Source organism: Vigna umbellata, chromosome 8 (assembly GCF_029865625.1).
Source record: "Vigna umbellata cultivar VRB3 chromosome 8, Vumbellata_1.0, whole genome shotgun sequence".
In the NCBI taxonomy this organism is placed as follows: Eukaryota; Viridiplantae; Streptophyta; class Magnoliopsida; order Fabales; family Fabaceae; genus Vigna; species Vigna umbellata.
In genome coordinates this window covers 30,438,067-30,447,526 of record NC_142172.1, presented here as the reverse complement: position 1 = coordinate 30,447,526, position 9,460 = coordinate 30,438,067, and the positions used below count along the sequence as shown (strand labels likewise).

The 9,460-nt window shown below is 32.4% G+C and overlaps 1 pseudogene; it reads left to right on the top strand.

The window, feature by feature from the left end:
- The first annotated feature begins 1,230 nt into the window (after nucleotides 1-1,230).
- On the top strand, nucleotides 1,231-4,030 carry LOC124827339 (ethylene-response factor C3 pseudogene; annotated as a pseudogene).
- Nucleotides 4,031-9,460: the final 5,430 nt, after the last annotated feature.

The following is a 9,460-nucleotide window of genomic DNA, read 5'->3' as shown; positions in this document are numbered from 1 at the left end:
CCATCAGAATCCAATTTACTAACTAGCTTCCGTTTCTTAATTCTGCTGCGTATTTTGTTATTGTTTGCGTGTTCTAGATAAATGGAGGATCCACTTCTCTGTCAGTGGCCGATTTGGATAATGCAAAAAAAGATAAAAACATTTGAAAATAAAATTACTAAGATTTTTATTGTTCACTGCATATACAAGTTGCAGTTGGATAATTTAAACACTCCGACAAAAAAACAGTTAACTGTATTGTTCATGGTTGTAGTACATCTCATAACGTATGGAATTTGTTTCATTTTTTTAAAAATTGAAATATGTTATGCCATGACATCTCAGAACACACACAGGTGTTGGCCACATGGTACTTTGTTTGAATCTCAAATCTATTCAAAATAAAATAAATTAATAAAAATGATATTATTTTTTATTTTTATCGCCTTTGTGTAACATGCTAGCTTGAAGGAGATATTATTAATTTACTATTGCCAAAAGAAGGAAACTAAAATCATTTATGGTACGAGTAAGAGCACGCAGAGGTGTATGCACATGGTGCTTTGTTTGGATCTGATTTCTATTTTAGTCAACATTTATGTAAGATGCAAGCTTCTAGGTCGTGTGTTATTATGCATTGCCCCATTATAATTTAAAACATTAGCGTACACTGAACCATTGGTATCTCTTAACTCGTTCTTGAGTACGACAATACATGATATTTATACCACCTATTATATGCATATTATTATTCTCCGTATTTGTGCATAAATGTTTCTGCATTTTAGTAAAAGTTTATATAATTCACTAAGTGTTTTGAAGAGAATTTTACGATGCCTTTTCAAATAATAAAAGATACTGTTTTGTTGTTTCTATCTTATATACACGAAATATCTGTTATATATCAATATTGTCTGTTTTTTACGATGTTTTTTTGTTCTATTTGCAAACTTAAATTCAAAATCAATATATATAAGCAAACTTAATGATAAAATGAGAACACATTTCCCTCCAAAATTTCTTACAACTATGAATTAAACAACGATAAAACAAAAAGGTCAGTGATTTAATCTATCTGACAAATTATTATTTTTAACTCAAGAAGTGAATCTTTCACAAAATTTCGCACTCATAATAAATAACCATAAAGATATTTACATTAAAAAAATCTAAATTAAATGAGAAACTGCACTTTGAAACTTGGCTAATAAACGAGAGGGAGGAAGAAACGACAGAAAGCAGTTTCCTGTTATGACTACTTTCCCTTTGTTTCAGAACCCAGACAGGAACATGTTTGAGGAGCCATCAGAAATTTTGTTGGAATCATTGTCGTGCAACCATGTTCTGGACACAGTCCATGATTCACTTTCATTCGATATGGTTGAGGAATCTACAACAGAAGAAAACACCAACAAGGCAAAGTAATTGGTGGCGAAGAGTAATGCAGAAGTGAAGAAGAAGGAGAGGTCGTACAAAGGTGTGAAGAAGAGGCCATGGGGAAAATATGCAGCAGAGATAAGAGACACAACAAGGAATGGAACAAGGGTTTGGCTTGGAACCTTTGAAAGTGCAGAAGCTGCTGCTTTGGCTTATGACCAAGCTGCATTCTCCATGAGAGGCCACAATGCTGCGCTCAATTTTCCAGTCAAAAGGGTCAAAGAATCTTTGCAAGAGATCCAATATACCTGCTTCTCTGGTTCTTCTCCTGCACTTGCACTCTAGGAGAGGCACTGCATCCTAAGAAAATTGTCATCACAAGCTAAAAACTGTAAAGGGAAACACCCATCAGAGAATCCAACACCAACTTTGCACGTGTTAGAGGATCTGGGAGTTGAATATTTAGAGCATCTTCTAAGCATATTTAGAGCATGAGAGCTATAACTATGACCATTAGGCTTACTGATTAACACATCATCAGATATTTCACTTTTCACAAAAATAAACGAATATGAACAACTATAAAAGATAGAAGGATAATAAATTAATATTAATTTCATTGCTTTACCTTTCTATTTTGTGTAGTATTGTGTAACATCCCAAAATTATACAGTCAGCAACTATATAATAGAATAATCACATATATTAATATGGCAAAACAGTTTTAAAATTTAAGGGAGCAGAAATTCATAAATGGCCGAACGGCCTAATATACATACATAAGAAACGAGCGATTACAAAACACTGAGGACGAACAGTTTACAAAATAAAATACCGAACGTCCAAGTATTTACATCCGGCAAAAGAGCGCTCGCTCGCAAGCGGCCCGCTATCCAAAATACACTAACTAAAAACCGAACGCACTACTGTTCGGCCTTCACTTCTACTTCCACTAGATTTTCTTCCGCAATGAATCCTTCATCAAGCGTTTGCTCCAATGAGGCATCTCCTTCTGCTCACATCCACACGGATGATCATTGCATTTGACATGACGGGCATACATATACCGACAACACAATGGAAATGCAAGGGTAAACTTATTGAATTTAATTCAAGTAAAACATACAGTTCATACATACCAAATATATCATTTAACTCACAACACATGCATTCAATTCATCCATTAACTCAATCAAAATCCTGGAACTAGACCGACCGTCCGGACTGTATGAATTCTGTGTAGCTACGACGTCCGTGCACCCAGGTGGAAGAGCTGGAATACTCGTCAGCTGCCACCTGAGGTTAGTCCGTTCTGTCCAAGTTACAGTTATGGACTAAGACCTCCTGCCATTCCCACACATGACATGCTCCTCTCTACTTGAGAACGAGCACTCACGGAATATCAGGATGACCCGCCAGCTAAGCTTACCACATTCATACTTTACAAAATCTCAATTTCCATTCAAGAGTCGTTCCTCCCTGGAACGCTCGTTCAAAACCACAATCACAATTTCATCTCATACACCATTCGCACATCTCAATCTTTCATCTTGTTCACACTTTCACTTTTAGTTCCACTTCCATAAAAGAACGAACGTCCAGCCCTCCTTGTAATAGAGGACGAACGTTAATAAAATAACAAGAAAGGCTCGTTCACGAGTAGAATAAAACCAATACAGGTTATTAGACAGACTTTGTTATAACTTGAATCAGTTAGATGAACTGAATCTAGTACGATCTAGAAAATACTTATAATAATTTAAGTTCAATATCGCTAGAGCGAATCCAATGGATAGATACATCACAAACTTGTTTAGATAACTAAACCGAACACGAGTAAATTCAGAAGCCAAACCGCCAGTCAATAACCGAGCGCGAAAATAGGCATTTAATGAAGTTTTGGACGAACGTCACTGAAATCTTGGACGAACGTTACTAGATTTATTGGACGAACGCTATTTAGATTTATGGACGAACGCTATTTCAATTCAGGACGAACACTATTACCGTTCGTTGATAATTAAGGAAGGAACGAATGTTCGGTATTTGACCGAGCGTTCTTTTACCACATACGCATTTGGACGAGCGTTCGGTATAAGACAGAGCGCTACTTAGGACGTACGCTTTTGAGTCTAAACTTATTTGCTGATTCAAAATCATAGAAATTTGGAATTTTCATAATATGGGATACTTAAAGTTCATGCTTTAACAATTTGACTAAGTGTAAAATGGTAGATTTTCAAGCTTCTCAATTCCTCATACAACACTCATGAGATCTACGTTTGGCCGAACGCTCAAACGTAAATTATGTATAAGAGGGCGTTCGTCCTCAAAGGAAAAATCCTTTCCAAATGAAAGGGTTCGACTATTTCAAGGAATTTGTTATGAATAACGAACGGTCAATGACCGTATCGATAACAAACGTTTATTTTCATAGACTTAAATGATCAAACTCATCTTACAGTATACAAAATTTTCCAGTATAAGCTTTCATACATCAATTTACTCAAATCATAGTACGAATCCATACATTTTCACACATCATCTCATCATACAACTCATTTTCCAATTAAATCAAACCATAGAACATTGCATCATTTTCATACATCATTTCAGAATCATTTTCATATACCAACAGTCCAATATCATGAATCATATTTCAAGCATCACATAAACGCATATGCAGTACAAAAATCACATGAATTAAATCTAATAAGCTTCCCTTACCCGGATCAGTAGTGATCGTTCTAAAACGAGTGGTCTTGGCTTGTCCAAATATGGTTCTATCAACTTTTCTCTTGAACTCTTCTACTAAAACTAAAAGAAACATAAAGAGCTCGGTTTAGACCCATGCATGCAGACGGAACTGGTTGCAGAATTCCAGAAAAGAGCGTCCAAGTATAAACTTACCAGAACCGGAAGTTGTTCGGTCCAATATGGAGCTCACGGTGCAGGGGACGTTTCTACGGTGCTGAAACGTGAACGGAGTAAAAGGGTGGTAAGTTACCGAAGAGAGAAAAAGGGGTTTCTAGAGAGAAGGAAGAGAAAATGGAGGTTCTGGATTCCTGAGGAAGATGAAAGTGCACGCAGAGAAGGGGAAGAGTGTTTCAGAAAAATTTTAATTCTCTTCCCAAGTCAAACGGACGTTCCCTCATGCACTGACACCTGGCTTCCAGACTTGAGTTCAGAACCTTCCAATTTGACACATGGCAGAGAGGGGTCAGGGAATGTGAGTGCGTTTTAATGGCGTGCACGTGGGACATTGGTGCATTTATGGAAGCACAGTGGTGAATCATCACCGAATTAATGAGACGTGACATATTGACAGTGAAAAAAATTAATCATACAATAGCACTTTTAAAATAGGCAAAAGTAAAGAAAATAATTTTAATTTGTAAAGTCATAGATATTTAATTTTATTCCCATAATAATATTATGTATTATGTAAAACTGTAATATTCTTCGTAAGTATTACAAATTATTTCTTTCTCCCACTAAAGCATATCTTAGATTCATCACTCGATAATAGTAATAAAAATAATAATAATTGTAAAAATACGTATCAATTTAATATTAATTATAAAGACAATCTTCACACCATTACTAGTAAACCTTTCCACTATCTTTGAACCTTTTTTAATTATTACCTTAAAATAATGGTTTACAAATTATCTATTAAAGAATATATATATATATATATATATATATATATATATATATATATATATATATATATATGTATGTATGTATGTATATACTAGTACTATGAAGGATGCAAACTATGAAAAAGTAATGAGGCACTAAGTTTAACTAGTACTAGGTTTCGATAGTATATCAAAGTAGTGGAGTTTAATTTAGTTCGAATTTAATATTAGTAAATTGACTCATACAATACTGTAAGTTTTTTATTTATAATTAATATATCATAAAAAATAGTATAATGCATTTTTAATAAAATTAAATTTGATTATATTAAAATGATATTAGAACCTAATATAATATCACAATCGAATAAGTAAACCTGCTAGTCAAGTGGTGCATTATTTATTTTCGAGAGACAAAATTTGATTGGTCTAAAATGGTGAATGCCCACGTGTGCAATATTCCTTGCATAATTTTGTAAATGAAATGCATATGGAGGCCACTAAAAAGATATTATTATATAGAAGAAGAATACTTTGGGTTACCAATATTTAATATATATGACGGCGTCGATAATAATTTGGATAAGCAAGAAAGACGAAGACAAAGAGAAGAAAAGCGAGAAAGACATGACCAAGTTCGCTAGATCCTCTTCCTGCTGCGCTGGGAATGCTTAAAACAAAACAATTATGCAAACCAAAAACTTCTTCAACCAACTGATACAATTATTTTATTTCAAACTCTTATTTATTTTTCTTTTATTTTAGTTCACATTTTTTTTTATCAATAATTGAAAATATCTTTTCTTATTTTATTATTGGAATAGTAAGAACAAATTTTATTTCCAGTATTTGCATTCAAAATGGAAAATACATTTACCCTATTATTCATAAGAAAATTAATTGATAATGACAAAATATTTACCAGCGGCCGTTTCAATCGTTTATTTTATTATTCTACTCATGCATTTCCCCTTCAAAACATAACGATTATTGCTACCGCCGGGAATAATAATTTTCAAACTGTAAATAATTTAAAATTATTAACAATAAAAACATCTAATAATTACCTCATATATAAGGTACCGCTAATAAACTATATCAATACATAAACACATTATAATGATCTTTCTATTTCTATGATCTTGTTATTGTATGTTAATGAGATGTTAATTGTTGGAAAAGATATTTTCAGAATTAACAAGTCCAAGAAGTAATTGGACGATCAATTTTCCATGAAGAACATGTTGCTAAACACATTATTGGTACAAGAATCATTACGGATATAAAAGAAAAGCTTTGAATTGTCATAGGAACACTATTGTAAAAGTGTTATAAAGATTTCAAATAAAAAATGTTAAAGTTGTGAGCACTTCTCTTGCTACTCATTTTAAACTGGGTGTTAAACAAAATTCGTCAAAGCAAGTTAAGAAGACATATATAAGCAAAGTTATGCATCTACGGTGGTAGTTTAATGTATGCAACGGTGTGTACTAGACTAGATATTACACATATTGTTGGTATAGTCAGTTAGTTTTTTTCGAACCCAAGTATAAAACTTTGAAATGTTGTGAAATGGATTTCAAAATGTCTTCATGGTACTGTTGATATGAAGCTTGTTTTGGAGGTGATAAGCCTAATTTGGTGATAGCTACTCATATTCATATGTGGCTGAAGATGTAGATTCCAAGAAGTCCACCTCGAGCTATTTGATTAATTTCAAAAAGGGAGCTATGGCTTGGAAATGAAGACTGTAGAGGTGTGTAGTACAGAGGCGGAATTAATTCCCATTATTGAAGCATGCAAGGAGTTGTTATGACTGAAGAAATTATTGTAGGAGCTTGGTTTTGTGCAAGATAATTATCCATTGTTTGTTGATAGTCAGAGTGCAAGATAATTTTCCATCTTGATAAGAATCCAACTTCCCATCCAAGATCCAAACATATTGATGTATGGTATTATTGGATACGTGATGCTTTGAATGTTAAGTTGTTAGAGTTGGAAAAAGTTCGTACAGATGATAATTGTGCTTATATGATGATCAAAGCATTATCAAGAAGAAAGTTTGAAGTTTGTTATGAGATCGTCAGTTTAGTGATTGTCTCCATATAATTGTGAGGGGCAGATTTGTTGGGTATTGGACTCCCTTCCTATACGTGAAGAAAATGCTCAAACTTTGAGAAACCTATTTTATGCTCACTTAACCTAATGGAGAATGAGATGAAAAGTAAAAGACACTGAAAAGGGAGAGTCATATTCACTTAGAGAACACCAACACATTGAGGGAGTGGAAAAGGCAAAATCTGCTCACGTTTTTTACTGAGCTACCACTGTAAAATCGATATTGCAGATTCGTTCACCGTTGATCATGTTAAATTTGACAGCAACTTCGAGACATCTTGTTCTTCATTTTGACCAATCGAATAGTTAATACAAGGTCTAATTTAGGAGATATTTAGTTTGCACTGTAGTTATGTTTTTAGGTTTTCTTTATCTTCCTTATTCTCTATTTGCAAGCTTTTATTGCTTTATGATTTGGCTAGATGCTATTTTATGGAATTGATTAAGACTTCTTTATATCTTTATTGATCATAGTGAAATTATTTATTTGGTTTGAATAATTTGTGGTTTTTCTTGCTTTGAGTGATTGATTTTTCAAGTTAAAAATCTTGATGTATTTGTGTTTCTTTTTTATGATTTATTGTTGTTATTTTTTTATTGTTGCTCCTCGTATATTTTTGTAAATTAGAAAAAATTATATCCCAAACATTTTCTGAAATTTTGGTTGAGTTGATGTTTTCCATCAATATTCACATTCTTCGTAGTAATAATAATAAAAGCACGCACTCAACATTAGTATATCTTCTCTGTAAGGTTCACTCCCTTCTTTCTTCGGATATATTATTGTACATTTGTGCTTATTTCGTTAAACACAGTTGATATTGTAATTTTGTTTATATATATATTCCATTTTTTTTTACTAAATATTCACCTTTGTTAGTATTTTGCATAACTGCTTTCCACGCGAAATGCCACTGTTCTTAGAGGATCTTAAAATAAAATTACTCTTTATACGTTTCAAACCTTTCTAAAGTTAGTTAAAAAAGCAACAAAAAGAAGGTTTTAATTTTTAACATGTCCTTTAAATAAGCCCTTTGAAAAGGTCTGTGCTAAGTCTAACAACATTTAGTCTGAATTGAAACCGAAGATACCATATGCATAGGATATAATGGTTATTCAATATTTTTTATTTTAAAAGCATATGCATAGGATAATATAATTGAAACCAAAGATACCAAATACACATTATACTTAAAACCATAAAGTTGTAAAAATACACAATTAATCCCTTTATACAGAAGGGAAACAATTCAACAAAAGGAAAGTATACATAGTTCAAATTTGTACGTACAAAAACGGACATGGAATTTTGTCTTTTAGTCTAGTTATTAAAATAATTGAACGTGCGATCTGAGAACACACAGGTTTCGGCACATGGTGGGTCTTTGGATCTAAATTTCGTTTTGGTCAACGTGTTGCCGTATATATAAGCTTGAATAGAAGGCGTACTATTATTTCCAAAATACATTTTAAAAATTTCTTCAACAGCCTACACAAATCATTGTGTTTGTAGTGATGACAGATATTTTTGCATATATTTCTTAATTCAACTGTAAAATTTTCTGGGATTTAATTCACTCTCCTATTGTATCCAACTTTTGTTACTTGTCTGTTTCTATAAGGAGAAATGACTAGGGTTTAGGATTAACCATAAAAATGAAAAAGAATTGGTTGGAGAGAAAGAATTGTTCATAAACTCTGAAGCACATCCATAACAAATATACTGTGCTTAATTTACAGAAAAGAAAACATTTTAAATATGTTACATACTCTTTCAATATGGTCTTTTTCTTAAAAAAATAATAAACATACTTTAATAAATCACATAATAGCTAGTTTGCTTAAGAGTAATTGTTTATGTTACATGTATATTGTGATATTTTGTATGGTAATGAAATTTAAAACCTTTTTTTATACTTTAAAAATCTCGTTGTATAACTTCATTTTCGAACTGAATTTAGTATTGATTAAAATTCATATAATAATAACATCTATGAATGTACCATAAACTTAAGATCAAATGGTCCAAGATGACAGCATTTGAATATCAAGAAAAAATTATTTTATGGGTCGTCATTTATTAAAGAATGACAGTTCTCTTGTCCAGCATTTGCGCAGGTGAAGATTAATCTTTGCAGAAAACCTAGTTGCCCTCCACTAATGTTTTTTCCTTTTTACAGGCTCAAGCATGTTATCTTAAGAATTTGAACCCTATTTGATCATTACTAATTGACCTAAATTTTTTGTGAAAGAAAGAATGCATGAGAGAGTTTCTCATTATCTTAATAAAACCAAAAAAATAGAAGCATATCAAAATTAAAAGCATTAGAAGATGAAGCGAC